Source organism: Mus caroli, unplaced genomic scaffold, assembly GCF_978045245.1.
Source record: "Mus caroli unplaced genomic scaffold, Mus_caroli_1 scaffold_12, whole genome shotgun sequence".
NCBI classification, from domain to species: Eukaryota; Metazoa; Chordata; class Mammalia; order Rodentia; family Muridae; genus Mus; species Mus caroli.
The window spans coordinates 118,166,212-118,180,856 of NW_028227267.1; the positions used below are offsets into that span (position 1 = coordinate 118,166,212).

General features: G+C 47.1%; 1 protein-coding gene across 5 annotated transcripts in view; it reads left to right on the forward strand.

Moving 5' to 3' along the window:
* Positions 1-237: 237 nt before the first annotated feature.
* The window catches only part of Farp1 (FERM, ARH/RhoGEF and pleckstrin domain protein 1), a 251,806-nt gene continuing 237,398 nt past the window's right edge, over positions 238-14,645 (forward strand). For all 5 annotated transcript variants that reach the window (XM_085828845.1, XM_021181763.3, XM_021181765.3 and 2 more), the window contains exon 1: positions 238-341. The gene's annotated coding sequence lies outside the window, so the exon portion shown is untranslated. The remainder of the gene's footprint in view (positions 342-14,645) is intronic.

Below are 14,645 nucleotides of genomic sequence, written 5' to 3' on the forward strand. Positions count from 1 at the left end.
AGCGGCTGCGGGGAGCGGGGAGCCGGGAGAAGGTGCGGGGCGGGGACGCGGCCACCGCCCGCTCTGCGCCGCTCCTCCCCACGCGAGTGGCGCTCCGGCCGGGCGTCGAGGCGGCCGCAGCGACCCGGAGCGCGCTCCCCACCCACCCCGCCTGCTCCGCCCTCCCCTCCGCCCCGCGCCACCTTTGATGGCTCGGACCTCGGCCGGCCGCCGCCTGCCTAGCTCGCGCGCCCGCCGCCTGCCGCCCGCGGGGACCCCTCGCTCGCCGCCGCCGCCGCCGCCGCCGCGCCCTCGCCAGACTTGCAGCCCGCAGCCCGCAGCCCGGACCCGGAGCCACCGAGGTAGGAGGCGTGCGGCGAACAATGACCGCGGTGGGAGGGCGGCCGCCGGGGTGGACCGGGCCGCGGCAGCAACTTGTGCGAGTCCCCGCGCCCGCGGCCCTGGGCGCGGGCCGAGCTGGCTGCGGAGTCCACGGGAACGGTCCTCTTTGCAGCCGGCGGCAGCAGGCCCCGCAACAATAGCAGAAGCCACGGTTCCTCGGGCACCCGTGGAGCTCACCTCCGCGGACCTGGGCTGCGGGGCTCTGAGCTCGTGGGTTCCCCCCAGCTTGGCTTCCTCTCCTTGAGCGCCCCTCCCCCGCTTCCTCCCATCCCACCCTGCCGGGTGACAGCGCCCCCGACGCCTCTTCCGGACCTCAGGCTGCAATCTCGGCTCTGGAGGTCCGTCTCCCGGCAGCACGGGTGCCACCGTGCCGCCGGGTCACTGCATCTCGCCCACGGGCGGCGAGAGCCTCCCGGTGGGTGACAAAGAGGAACACGCCCTCTTAAGTTAGATCTTGATTCTCTTCGCTCTCTGCCTTATGGAGGGGAAAGTTTCCCCCTCCCTTTTTAAAGCACAGGATATATATTATTATTTTTGTAGGGGGCGGGGAGTTCAGAACTTCTGATTGTGATTTTTTTACGATCTAAGTTCGGAAAACTTTAGCCTTGTGATCCATCCGGACCCCCGTGAGTGAGCGCCTTAGACCTAGGGGTCGTGGAGGAGTACCAGATTCCTTGATGGGACCCGGAAACCAACGGCTGGCGGGGATTTTCTAGAGTCCCCTAGAAAATAGGGAGGTAGGGCTCACAAAGGAACGAGGTTTGAGACGTGCTGGTGAAGATGTGGGAGCGAATAACTGCCTCTCATCTGGAACAGTTTACCAGGCTCAGCCTCTCCCCCCTCCCCGGCTCCGGAGTTCGGTGGCCTCCGGCTGTTTCATTTATTTTTGTTTCAGCCTTCCTGCGTGCTAGTTTACCGCGTTTGACAACCTTAAACCTGGCCCCTGCCCATGGTTTACCCTCCAGACTTCCAACCCCTCCCTTAGTAGGCAGCGTTTTCTGACTATAACTTCGACCCAGCGATAGGCCATGTTTAATGTGCTTTGCACGTGGGGACTTGGCCAAGCCCACTTCAGAACATTCCCCTAGCGTTGTCTTGCTTCTCTTTTTCTATCTGAACAAGGAATGGAGAAAGAGGGAGAAAGCCTTTTGGATTATGAAAGCTTTAGTTGAGGAGTTGCCTTTAAAAATTGGTTTGGTGTTTTGGAAGCTAAGGTGGGGCCCTTTTCAAATCCCTGTCGTCTTTCCCCTCAGCCCCACATTTCTTGCTGGCATCTTAGCCTCAGCTTTTCAGGTGGGTGGGTCTCTGACAATGCACGTCTTCCGTGGGTCTGGCATCCACACAGCCCACTTTATATTCCTGCAGCATCGGTCTGCAGCAAGACACTAATATTGGACCTTCTCCAAGCACAACGAAACGTTTGTGTTTTTAGTATGTCTGGCTAATAGCTCTGCTTCTGGGTAAAATAAATAGAAGCATTATTGGGCAGTGACTGGTCTACTGGGGGAGTCGGTGGTGTAGATAGTGAGCAGATGTCTGCCAAGCCCACAGGAAGCTAGAAATACTTGGTCATCGATGAGGTAACTACCTCCTCATGGTGTGTGTGTGTGTGTGTGTGTGTGTGTGTGTGTGTGTAGAACTGTAGTGTGCTCTTCTGACTTGGGATATGCTGTTAAGATTTAGGAGTTCTGTAAGTTGGAATCCTTCTGAAGTTAGTTGTACAATGCAAACATCCCCCTCCACACCCCACTTCCTTCTGTGATAGGATCTTAGAGTGTATCCCTGATTGGTCTCACTGGAGATCTTCCTGTCTCAGTCACCCCGAATGCCAGGATTATAGATAGGTGTGCATATCATGTCTATTTTTAGTGTACTTTTCTATACTGATATTCTCTTATTGGGTGTTGATATTAGGATATTCTTTTGGGACAGTTTTTTGTCTTGTTTTTCATCACATTATCCAAGGGACAATATTTAAAGATGAAGATTAAAAGTAATATTGAAAAGGACAAGGAGGTATGGGGCCACATAATCCTAGTGTCCTGGAGGCAGAAGGAGGGGGCTCATAAATTCAAGGCCAGCCTTAACTCCAATCTCAATAACAGAAAGGAGGGGGTGCGGGGAAGAAAGCCTAGTCGTTAAATTCACTTGGGAAAATGAGTGGACGTTGGAGAACTCTAGATAGGAAAAGAAAACCCGAATTTTTGCATGCTAGTTTTACTTTGGAGAACTAGCCTGGTAATACTCTGAGAGGAACAAGAAGATTGTGACTTTGTAGACTTAATGTTTCCCTGGCATGATGCACTGGCCATCTTAAACCAATCTTTTGTGTCTGGCTTTGCTTGCTGCAGACAGTGGTTTAGCATTTTTGAGAACTCCTCTCTAAAAGAAGATGATACAGTTCAGAGAGGCCTCCACAGCCCTGTGTCAGAGTCCTGGGAGTCCTTTCTTGCAGGACTGGCAGGGATTCCCTGTGTTGGTGCCTTGCCTGGGAGAGACCTCAGTAGACTGTAGGTCTTTTGGCTGTATTGGTACTTCCTGTGATTTGGTACTTTTGATGAAAAGGAGCTGTAAGCTTACTTAGTGGAGTGTTCATCCTGTGTTCTGTCCCTAGCCTCCAATAAGCCAGGTGTGGTGGCTTGTGTTTGTAATACTGGTCCTCTGGAAGTAGAGGATCAGGTGTTCAAGGTCACCTTTGGTTATACTTGCATAATGAGTTTGAGGCCAGCTGGGATTACACACACACACACACACACACACACAGACACACACACACACACACACACACACACACACAGAGAGAGAGAGAGAGAGAGAGAGAGAGAGAGAGAGAGAGAGAGAGAGAGAGAGAGAGAGAGAGATCTCCCAGTAGGCTCTTGAACATAAGTGGTTGAACTGCTTTTCCTTGCCCTTTAATGGCTGACATTTACGCTGTGGCATTACTAGATTGTAGTCCTCTAGCCCTCCGAGACACAGGTTTGGCTGTAACCCTCGTTAACCACTTCCATGTGGCCAAGGTAAGAGCCAGATGGTTTCCATTAAGATGACTGGAAATGCCAACTTCTCTATCCACTTATGGCAATTACTGCTTTTGTTTTTAAATCAAAAAGCCCCCTGGGGGGGGCGGGAAGCCGACTTTTAGTGGAGATAGCCTTCCCTGGTTGAATCAGTCGAACCTGTTATGAAAGGGATGCCTCGGAACAAAGTATATGATTGATACATTGTTTAAATATGGTACTCTGAGCTTGCTACTTGTGAAATAAAGGAAGGACCAGCCATGACATTGGGCGCATGCTCATGAAATCTCAGTGGTGTTTGGATTCTGCTGTGGTATAGAAATTATAGACTGCAAGGTTTGGAATTAATGTGTGATTCATCGTTTACATAGAATTTTATGTGCTAACCTGTCACTTGTGCATACATTAAAACAAAAATGCCACAGGCCCAACTAGGTCGCCTTTAATGAACTCTGCCATGTATCAGTAAACCCTGTATAGCAGTAGTCACTTTGTTTTGCCTGAAGACTTTTGGAGAAATGCTTTTCATAAAGGTGATTTATTATCAACCTCAGAGGAAGACTTAGAAGTCAGTAGTGTGGTCCTTTCAGCTTTTCCTTCTCATTCATTATTTCCAGAGCTAGGCTAGTGCCTGGAACATAGCAAGCCCTTGGTAAATATTTGTTGAACGAATAAACATGCCTAGCTTTTAATGCTCTTTTAAATTAGTCCCTGGATTTTTTTTTCTTTACTTTTTTTCTTTTTCTTTTTTTTTTTTAAATGGGACACTTGGCCTTAGCATAGATAGGTTGCAGTTCTGGGGGTATGAGAATTTGGTATTTGACTTTATATTCACTTCATTGTAATTGAGCAATTTGGTCCTTAAAACTGGCTGATGTGTAAAAGGCACACTCATTTTTTTTTTACATGTATATAAGTGATGGAATGAAAACATGGGGAAAATAAGACTTACCTGTGGCCCACCACCTCTTATACCAAATAATTGTGTTAATATTTTGGCACTCTTTAAACCCACTCTTTCATCCAGTTGCTTCTTCAACTGGAATGGATGCTCCCTCCAGTTCTTGCCCGAATAAGGCATGTGCTCTGCACTCCTTATACACAGAGGCTTCTGGGATTGTTTCCCTTCCTGACAGCACTGCCTCCTGGACTTCCTATAGCACATCTGTCCACAGTGTTTCCTTTTCTTATAGGACCTGGGTTGTGATACCAAGATGTGGTATCGAGATCTACCTTGGACCACCAGGTTGTCTGTGAGTTTGGTGTTCAATAACAGAGCTCCTAAGGACATCTGTAGAAAGGTGTCTGTGTGGAAGTGTGTTTTCACCGTTTCTGTTGAGCTCGGGAGGTGTTGTAGTGTCATCTGCTTTCTAGGGGTTTGTCCTGTTTTACACTCCCACCTGCCAGGCTCTGTGACTCTTTTTCGCCTGCACTTGGAATTGTCACATTTTTCATTTTAGCCCTTTAGAGAGACGTGGAGTAATAGTGTGAGGTGGTTTTGTTTTATATTCTCCTGATGGCTCTTGGAATCGTTTTGTGTTTCCCAGTCAACTACATGTCTGCTTTTTAATATGCCTTCTACAGTATTGTTGTTTGTGAGTGTGTGTGTGTGTGTGTGTGTGTGTGTTCTTTGGCTGTACTGAGTACACTTGTCATGAATGAACTGCATGTCCCCAGGACCACCTTGCTTACAGCTATGACTCTCCACACCTCTGGATACACATCCTTTGTTACATGTTTGTCCTTCACCTGTTATGTATTTTTGTCTTTATCACTTTTTAATTCCTTATTGTATTTTTATTGTGCATGCGTGCATGTGGGTTTGTGTGCATGCACCCAGATGTGCACATACAGTGTGATGTGTCTGTCGGAGGACGACTTGCAGGAGTCAGTTCTCCCCGTCTATCATGAGAGCTGGTAAGCTTGGCAGCAAGAACGCTTTACCTGCTGAGCCATCTTGCAGACCCGTCTTCATTTTGCATTGGTGCCTTTTGAAGAGCACATTCTTAGAAAACATTTCACACAGTCTGATTGTTGGATGTATTGATGGTCAGGAGGTGTATTCAGCTTTGGGAAATGACAGTTCTTGTATGTGACCATGCTTTGGCCGCCATTTTTCGTGGGACAGCTTTGCTCTTTCCTAAATAAAACCACTGGGAAGAAACCCAACCTGCTTATTTTGAAAGTAGAAATAAATGAATGGTTAATATTACAATCAAGTAAACAGATTTTTCTAAAAAAATTCAAGTTGGGTTGTGGTGTTTCACAGATGGAAGGAATATGAGAAAGAAAATTTAAAATCAATTAAGAACAAGAACAAACTGGGACCCTGGGCAAAAGCAAGTTTTAACATTCCATTTTTAAAAATTCATTTGTAGCCGGGCATGATGGCACATGCTTTTAATCCCAATGCGCTGGAGGCAGAGGCAGGTGAATCTCTGTGAGTTCAAGGCTAGCCTCGTCTACAGAGTGAGTTCCAGGACAGCCAAGGTTACCTAGAGAGGCCATGTCTCAAAAAAAAAAAAATTTTTTTTTTTTTTTGTAAGTCTGTCTGTGCACATGAATGTAGGTGCCCACAGAGGCCAGAGCTGTTAGATGCTCCCAGAACTGGAGTTACAGGCAGTTGTGAGCATCCCAGTGTGGCTGCTGGGAACTGAACGTGGGCTTTCCGCTAGAGCAGTAAATGTCCTTAACCACGACAATCAGCAGTGAGGTGCTTTTGGGTGTCCACAGCTGACTATCAGTTCCCAGGTCCCCAGGTTCCCAGCAGTCTTACGCATGACATTCTCTAGATCAGGTCAGTAACATGAGGCCAGAAAGAATGTTCTCCTAATTTTTGATTGCCCTGTCCACTTAATATAAATGACAGACATTAATGAGATCTTCCACCTACCAATAAAGGCCTCAAGTAATGGCAGGAGGGCTCCTGTCTCAGAGGGTCCAGTGTCTTTAAGGAAGAGGTTCTTTCTGTCCTTCTGCCCTGGGATTCCTAGCATGTTGCTTTTTGTCCTTGGGCTTGTTACCTCCAGTTAACTAGATGCTGCAGCCTAATTAGCTGTGGTAGCTGGTGGCCCCTGCAACCCCCATCTCATACTGTCACTTTGGTGTTTATTAGGTCAGTGAGTAGGGCAGGCTTCTTGAAGCTCCCATGTTGCTGAGAGAATGCTCCCAGCATCTGGGAAGTTTGCTGATGGGGGTGGGGGGGCATCCAAGGAAAGAGCCTCAAAGACTAGATTGGATGCCAGTGGCCACAGCAGCTATATTGTAGCTTGGGCAAAAGGAGAACGGAGGTAGAAGATGGAGCCAGAGCCTGTAAGTGCGTGATAAATTTCTACGGGCTCCATGCATCCATGCCTGCCTTATTAAGCAATATTAGCCTGTACTAAGCAGTGCATTTATTTACTTTCTGTTCCTCCTTGGGTTTGTCTACACCAGAAAGATTCCCATCCAGAACGTTACAGAAAGAATTTATCTTTCATCTGCCACACAACACTATTTTCAAGAAAACAGTTTTCTATGCATTTTTTCTGTGCAAGTGATTTGGTGGGTGTGATAGTTCATCTTGGGTGTCAGTCTGGTGAGACCTCCAACCACCTGGGTAGGAGGCGGCCTCTGGGGGATTATGTTCATTAGGTTAATTGAGGGGGGGTAGACCTGCCCACTGTAGGTGGTGCCATTCCCTAGGCTGTAGCTGTTGGGTTGCATGGAGAGAGGAAGCCCAGTAGCAGCTGGCATTCATTTCTCTATGCTTCCTCACTGGAGTGTGATGTAACCGGATGCTTCAAGCCTCTGCTGCTTTGGCTCCTCCCATGGTGGATGCTTCTCCTTTGGTGGATGCTTCTCCTTTGGTGGATGCTCCTCCTATTGTGGATGCTTCTCCTAAGGTAGATGTTCCTTCTATGGTGGACACGCCTCCTTTGGCTCCTCCTATGGGTAAACTGTGAGCTGAAATAAGCTCCCTTCTGTTAAGTTTTTGTTGGGATATTTTGTCATAGCAACAGCAGTAAGAGAAACTTACGATAATGGAAGTGTGAAGTCACTCTGAGGAGCAAACTGTTTTTAAGGACTGTTTGATGCTTATGCAAGCCATGCAGCTTAAACATCCTTGAATTTGACCTCTTTTGGTGGTGGCCTTGGCACACATCATCTTAGAAGGACCTTTACCAGTTTAGATCACACTTGGGAACCCGTAGAGTTCTTTAGAAGAAGGAGGTGGTCCCTGCCATTTCTTTCACCTGGAATAGCACTCACACAATGCTTATGTTGTGTAGGAGTTGTGAAGATGTTCCTCAGGGGCTAATACATTTTCCTTTATATGCTGCCAGTGCATCAGTTCTGTAGCATCAGATTCGAGAAGGCACTCTTGACTCCAGGAGGGTCAGGGAAACCAGAGGTGGTGTGATTTGAATGTGGAAAGGCCCATGGGCTCTTGTGTTTGAGCACTGCTTGGAAGTATGTGGAACCCTTAGGAGGTGGAACCTTGCTGGAGGAAATAGGCCCCTGTGCTTGGTCCAACTTCCTGCCTGATGTCTGTTACCTATGTCTGCCAAGGTGAATGGTCCCATCTATAAATTCCTGCTACCACAGCGCCACCTGATGGCAGGATGGACTGTATCCCCCCAAACTGTGAGCTTAGATAAGCCCCTCCTTCAAGTTGCTTTCTGTTGGGCATTTGATTACATAACAAGGAAAGGGATTCATAGAAGAGGTTATCAAAATGAGACAGTGATGATCTTACTGAGTTTGCTTGAATATTTATCCATGAACATGAGTTGCCGCTTTGCAAGATTATCTTTTAAGGCTTAGAGGATAGTGGATCAGTGGTTCCCAACCTTCATAATGCTAGGACCCTTTAGTACAGCTCATCTTGTGGTGACCCCCGCCAACCATAAAATTATTTTGCTGCTACTTCATAACTGTAATTTTCCTAATGTTACAATCATAATATAGATACCTGATCTGCAACTCAAAAGGGGTCTGGACCCACTGTTGTGAATCCTTGCTCTAAGCTAAACACCCTCTATCTTGGGTTTTTAAGTTTGTGCTCACTTACAAAAAAAAAAATCATCCTAGCTGGGCTTGTTGACTTTTCATATACACTCTCAGAGGTGGGGTAGAGTCCCAGAACCCTTCCTTGACTATATAGCTCCTGCTCCTAACACCTGATGTATGCAGTGTTACCCTGATTGCATAATGTCCTATGGAGGGGCTAGAGTATGTAGGCCAAGAAAGACTAGGAGAGAGGGGCTCCGCTCCATTAATGTGTTTATAACTTGTCCCTTATTTCTGCTGGTTAAAAACTTTGGTGTAGCCTTGTCGGGGAGGTGTACCCACACCCCTGTAGGTAATGGCTCACCTATGCTCTGTAAGGAAGTCCAATAAACTCATAAGTCCCCAGAGTGAACTTTAGTGGAATAGTGCCTTAGTTTGACATTAGGACCTTAGGAGGAGGAGGAGGGGTAGACATTGTTTGTGTCTTCTCCTGGGAAGGAATTTTAGCAGCAGTTGCAGATAAAAGCCATGTGTGCAGACAGCTGAAGAATGTAGACCAACAATATTCTTATCTTTCCATTTAATTGATTCAGTCTTTCAAAAAAAGCAGTTAAGGAGGCTCAGTGGTAGAGTGATTCCCTAGCATCTGTGAAGCCCTCTGTTAGATTCTCAGCATCACCTAGAAAATCTACCAGCATCACAGATAACCCCCGAGGGGCTGGGGAGATAGCGCATGTGATAAAGTGCTTGTCATGTAAGAATCAGGGCCTGGGTTTGCTCTATAGGACAGATGTAAAGATGGTATAGTGGCATGGGCTTGTAATCCCAGCACTGGCAAGGAAGAGGCAGGTAGGTCCCTGTGTTAGCCCATTTAGCCCTGTGCTAGGCCATTTACCCTGTTCCCTTTGCACCACTTGTTAGTGTGCAGTGTTCCTGTCGCAGTACTGTACACAACCATGAAATAAGCATCTCTGTGCCTTTTATTTTTATCCCAAAGGACAAAAGCCTCGCCTGAGCCCTGAGATGCAGGATGGGGGAAGGTGTTAGTTCTTATTTAGCTTTCAGCAGCCGACCAAGCAAGAGCAGAGGCAACTCAGGATCCAAGAGCTGGCTGCAGAGTCTCTAGCCCTGTGGCATGGAGCCTTGTATCTGGCCATTGCTTTTCCTGGACATCAGCATCTTTTGTTTAAGGTTTATTTCTCCATCTGTCTCTCTGTGCATGTGCGTGTGTGCACACACGTGCCGGTTCACCTCTCCATGCATACAGTTGCCCACAGATGATAAGAAAGGGGATCTCCCTGGAGCTGGAGTTACAGGCTGTTGTGAGCCACCTGATGTGGGTGCTGGGAGCTGTACTTAGGTCCTCTTCTGGAGCTGCAAATGCTCTGGACTCCTGGGCCACTTGTCCAGCCCCCTTCTAGTGTTTTCAGAGCCCCGGGAAGAAAGAGGTCCAGTCCTGCTGGGATTACGACGCTGTAGCTGCATTTGAACCCCAATCGTTTGTTGCTCTCTTCAGGATTAACCAGAAATGAACGCTCTTGGGGAGGGGGCAGTGCCTGTGCACTTTGGGAGTGGCTGTCAAATGGTTTGTGGAGGGAGCTGTGGGGACAGCCAGATTACAGGCCTGCCCTGACCTCAGTTGCTTTTCAAGGCACACAGAATGTTTAGGCACAGATAAGTTAAACCAAAACACACAGCAGAGGGGGCTCAATAGGGGTCCCTCCCCACCTGCTAGGGGTCTGCTGAAGCTTCGGATCTCATCACTGTTTGACTATGTATGTATGTATGTATGTATGTATGTATGTATGTCTCCATGTCTCCTTTCGGGCTTCAAACTTGCTATGTAGCTGAGGCTAGCCTTATTAAACTCCCTGGCCTCCTGTTTCTGCCCACTGAGTGCTGGGATCACAGGTTTGTACCACCACACTTGGCTGCTCAGGTGCCACACTTCTGACCTGACATCCTGTGTGAGACTGTAAGTCATATGTCGTCTGACCTGACACCCCATGTGAAAAGTCATACGTTGTTTGTAATATATTGTCCTGATGGCAGTGTTCTTCTAACTCATGTTCAAACACGCCCGTTGAGGACAAGGAAAGAGTTAGCACCTGCCCTTTGAGGCTCAGAGTGCCTCAGAGCATCCCTGTGCACCATCTAGAAGATGGAGAGTGATCAGTGTAAGCCACCTGCAGCCTGAGGGAGTCCCACACGGTAAGGCCCATCCCCTGGCCTGCTGTCTCCATTTGTCACAGGCACCAGTGACTAAAGTTGTTAGTTCTCTCAGCCTCAAACCATCTCCAGCAAGCAGGACTGTTGTGTGATAATTCCAGTGTGTTGACAGGAAAGATACCGTTTGGCACACCCAAGCCTTGGCCATCCATCAAAGTCCTGGCAGAGGTGATGTCTGTTTCTGACTTCCTTTGGGAGGACACTGGTCAAGAACACAGACATATGGGCTGGGGATGCAGCTCATTTGGAGAGCCCTGTGCAGAGTCAGATCCAGGGACACCACTGTCATCGTGCGCAGCTGCTCTCTTATGTCTGGCTTTGCTGTCACTAAGTTCCTGCATGTCAGGGGCCACGACATCTCAAGCTTCAGCCATGGTTTTCCGGTACTTTGGCTGATTCGTGAAAGTCTTATGGTGGATTCATGAGTAGCCTGCTAATCCCCATACCATCTTGGGTTCCAGGAATCTTCACAAATTGCAAGTGGTAACAGGGACACTATTGTAGATGTTGGGACACTGCAGGACAGAAAAGTCTATGTGGATGTATATACATATATGCATGTGTCTATATATATATATACACACACACACATATCCAATATCTGATATGGAAGGGCATGCTAACTGTGGGCTATCTGGTGTTTAGTGCTTAGGTGCACCTGAGAAAAGCTCAAGCAAGGTCTCTTAAAGGGTAGCAGTCTCTTTCTTCCCCAGAGTCCTCAGACAAATGCTCTTAGTGCTTTGAGTACAGATAGAGAAAACCTGTCACTTAAGGGTGAAGCCATTTTCTCTGACAGCAATTTTTTATTGAGCACCTGTGCCCTGTGCAAGAAGGTAGGTGTGTGTATGTGTACATATGGTGTGTGTGTGTGTGTGTGTGTGTTGCTCAGTGGAACCCAGAGTCTCATGTATTCCAGGCACACACTCCACGGTGGTCGACATCCCAGCTCCTGCATCTGGGCTCTTTCCCAGCCTCGCTTTAGGAGGAATATGCATGGGGTATGATACAGTAAGAGCTCCTACCTCTAGAATAAGACAACAAGCGGTGATTTTTAGGGAGATGATGGAGTCCCGAGATACTAATGATGGGTTTGGATAACTTGCCTATGAAGGTTTGTAAAACCAGCACTACAAAAAGAAAAGATTTGAAAAATCAAGAGAGCCCTCAGGTGATTTAAGGAGTGGATATATTGTGGGGTATATAGTGGGGTGCATGCCTTTAATCTTAGCACTTAGGAGGCATAGGCAGAAAGATCTCTGGGTTTGAGGCTAGTTTGGTTTATATACAGTTTTCCAGGCTAGCTAGGATGATATAGTGTACTGGCTAGTTTTGTGTCAACTTGACACAGCTGGAGTTATCACAGAGACAGGAGCTTCAGTTGTGGAAATGCCTCCATGAGATCCAACTGTAAGGCATTTTCTCAATTAGTGATCAAGGGGTAAAGGCCCCTTCTGGGCGGGACCATCTCTGGGCTGGTAGTCTTGGGTTCTATAAGGGAGCTGGCTGAGCAAGCCAGGGGAAGCAAGCCAGTAAAGAACATCCCTCCATGGCTTCTGCATCAGCTCCTGCTTCCTGACCTGCTTGAGTTCCAGTCCTGACTTCCTTTGGTGATGAACAGCAGTATGGAAGTGTAAGCTGAATAAACCCTTTCTTCCCCAACTTGCTTCTTGGTCATGATGTTTGTGCAGGAATAGAAACCCTGACATATAGTTTTAAAAAAAAAACATATATATATATATATATATATATATATATATATATGGGCTACATCAGTGGCTCAGTGGTTAAGAGTATACTGCTCTTATAGAGGCTTTTTTAAAAAATTGAAGTATGTATACATATATAAAGTATATATATTTAAAATTACTGGGGACTATTCTCTAAATTAATATTATCAGAGTGACTTTTGTCTCATTAAGTGTACAGCGCTGTGTTTTTGACACATGTCTAGAACTGTCATCAACTCCATAGCAGGATATGTGCTTTTCCCATATTGTCTGAAATCTCCCTCGTGCTGTCCCTGTTGGTCCCAAACTGTTGGTTAATCTCCCATTCACTGTATTCTGGTCGAGCAAATATCTACTAGTCCTTGACAGCATTTAGTATTGCCAGCGCTGTTTTAAGCCATTTTCAGTGGTGTGTGGTCATATCCTAAGATGGTTATTAGTTATTTTCTTTCTTTTTTTTTTTTTTTTTTTTTTTGAGACAGTGTTTCTTTGCGAAGCACTGTAGACCAGGCTTGCCTCAAACTCACAGAGATCTGTGTCTTACTTAGGCTTTCACTGCTGTGAACAGACACCATGGCCAAGGTAACGTTTATAAGGACAATATCTAATTGGGGCTGGCTTACAGTTTTAGAGGTTCAGTCCAGTATCATCAAGGAGAGAGCATGGCAGCATCCAGGCAGGAATGGTGCAGGAGGAGCTGAGAGTTCTACATCTACAGCTTGAGTTCGTCATCTCAAGGCTGCTAGGAGGAGACTGGCTTCCAGGCAGCAAAGATGAGGGTCTTCAAGCCCACGTCTATAGTGATACACTTCCTCCAGCAGGGCCACATCTCCTAAGATTGCCACTCCCTGGGCACCATCCTGCCTCTTGAGTGGTGGGGTTGAAGATATGCACCACCACCTCCCTTTTTTTTTTTAAACTAAAAATACAGAGAAAATAAGTTTTAAAGGGGTTTCTCTGGAGCGATGCCTTAGTTTCCTGGTGTGTGTAGCAGAGAAGTCTCTTGGAGCAGCTGCTTGGTGGTTGCAGGGAGGGTCCTAAAAGCTATGTAGAAGCAGAGTCCAGGCTGTATCTCTGTCAGCAGGAAATACATGTAAGCAAGTCAGTCCTGAGGGTGCTGAGGGGAGCATAGGATAATTTTCTTGACTGACTTGGGAAGCTCCTACATAAATTTTCAGTGCTAGTCAAATTATCAAGAAGCTGTAAGATGGGTAGCTGTGGAGAAGAGGCATGGGGGCGGAGCTGAGCTGTGGTGGCAGAGCTGTGAGGAGCAGAGCTGTGGGGGCTGTTTATGTCCCTGTGACAACTTTGAGGGGTTGAAAGCAGTAGTAAAAAGCCGGGCAGTGGTGGTGCACACCTTTAATCCCAGCACTTGGGAGGCAGGGGCAGGTGGATTTCTGAGTTCGAGGCCAGCCTGGTCTTCAAAGTGAGTTCCAGGACAGCCAGGGATATACAGAGAAACCCTGTCTCAAAAAACCAAAAAAAAACAAAAAAAAAAAAAAAAAAAAAAAAAAGCAGTAGTAAATAGCCCACTGTGGTATTTGTGGGTTAGGACTCTGGGAGTGGCTTTTGGACAGCCTTGAGTTCTGGCTCAAATGTTTGCAATAAAGATGTCAGCTAGGACTGTAAGTTTCCTTTCTAGGGAACCTCAAGGGGGCTCCATGGGCAGGGTGGTCATTGCCACAAGGTGGTAGATAGGAGCTCGTGGTGGAGCGAAGCCCTGATAGGAACTGTTGTGACATTTGTGAGCTAGTCTTGAAAGACCCAAACTGGCATTTTCTCAGTGTGCTTGGTCATAGGGCCAGCCACAATGCAATGGGAGGTGACAGAGTGTGGTGCCAAGAGGTGAGACCCAGTGGGTGCAATCATGGAAACTGGCTTCCAGCCACCTGAGGGATCACAGATTCAACCGCTGACTCAGCCCTCCGAATGTCCCTGTGGTCCTGTGGAGATAGAAAATTTTCATTTCTGAGTGGTAGTTTTTAACCCGTATTTAAAAATGTAGTCTATTTAATACTGTACACTGCAGTAAGACTCATGGGTTCTAAATAACTTGTGGCGTCTTTGTGATCAGTATTTTTATTTTTTAGTATTTGTTTTGTTTTGTTTTTGAGACAGGGTTTCTCTGTATATCCCTGGCTGTCCTGGAACTCACTTTGTAGACCAGGCTGGCCTCGAACTCAGAAATCCACCTGCCTCTGCCTCCTGAGTGCTGGGATTAAAGGCGTGAGCCACTACGCCCTGCTTGTTTTGTGTTTTTGAGACAAGGTTTCACTATGTAGCCTTTACTGATCTGGAA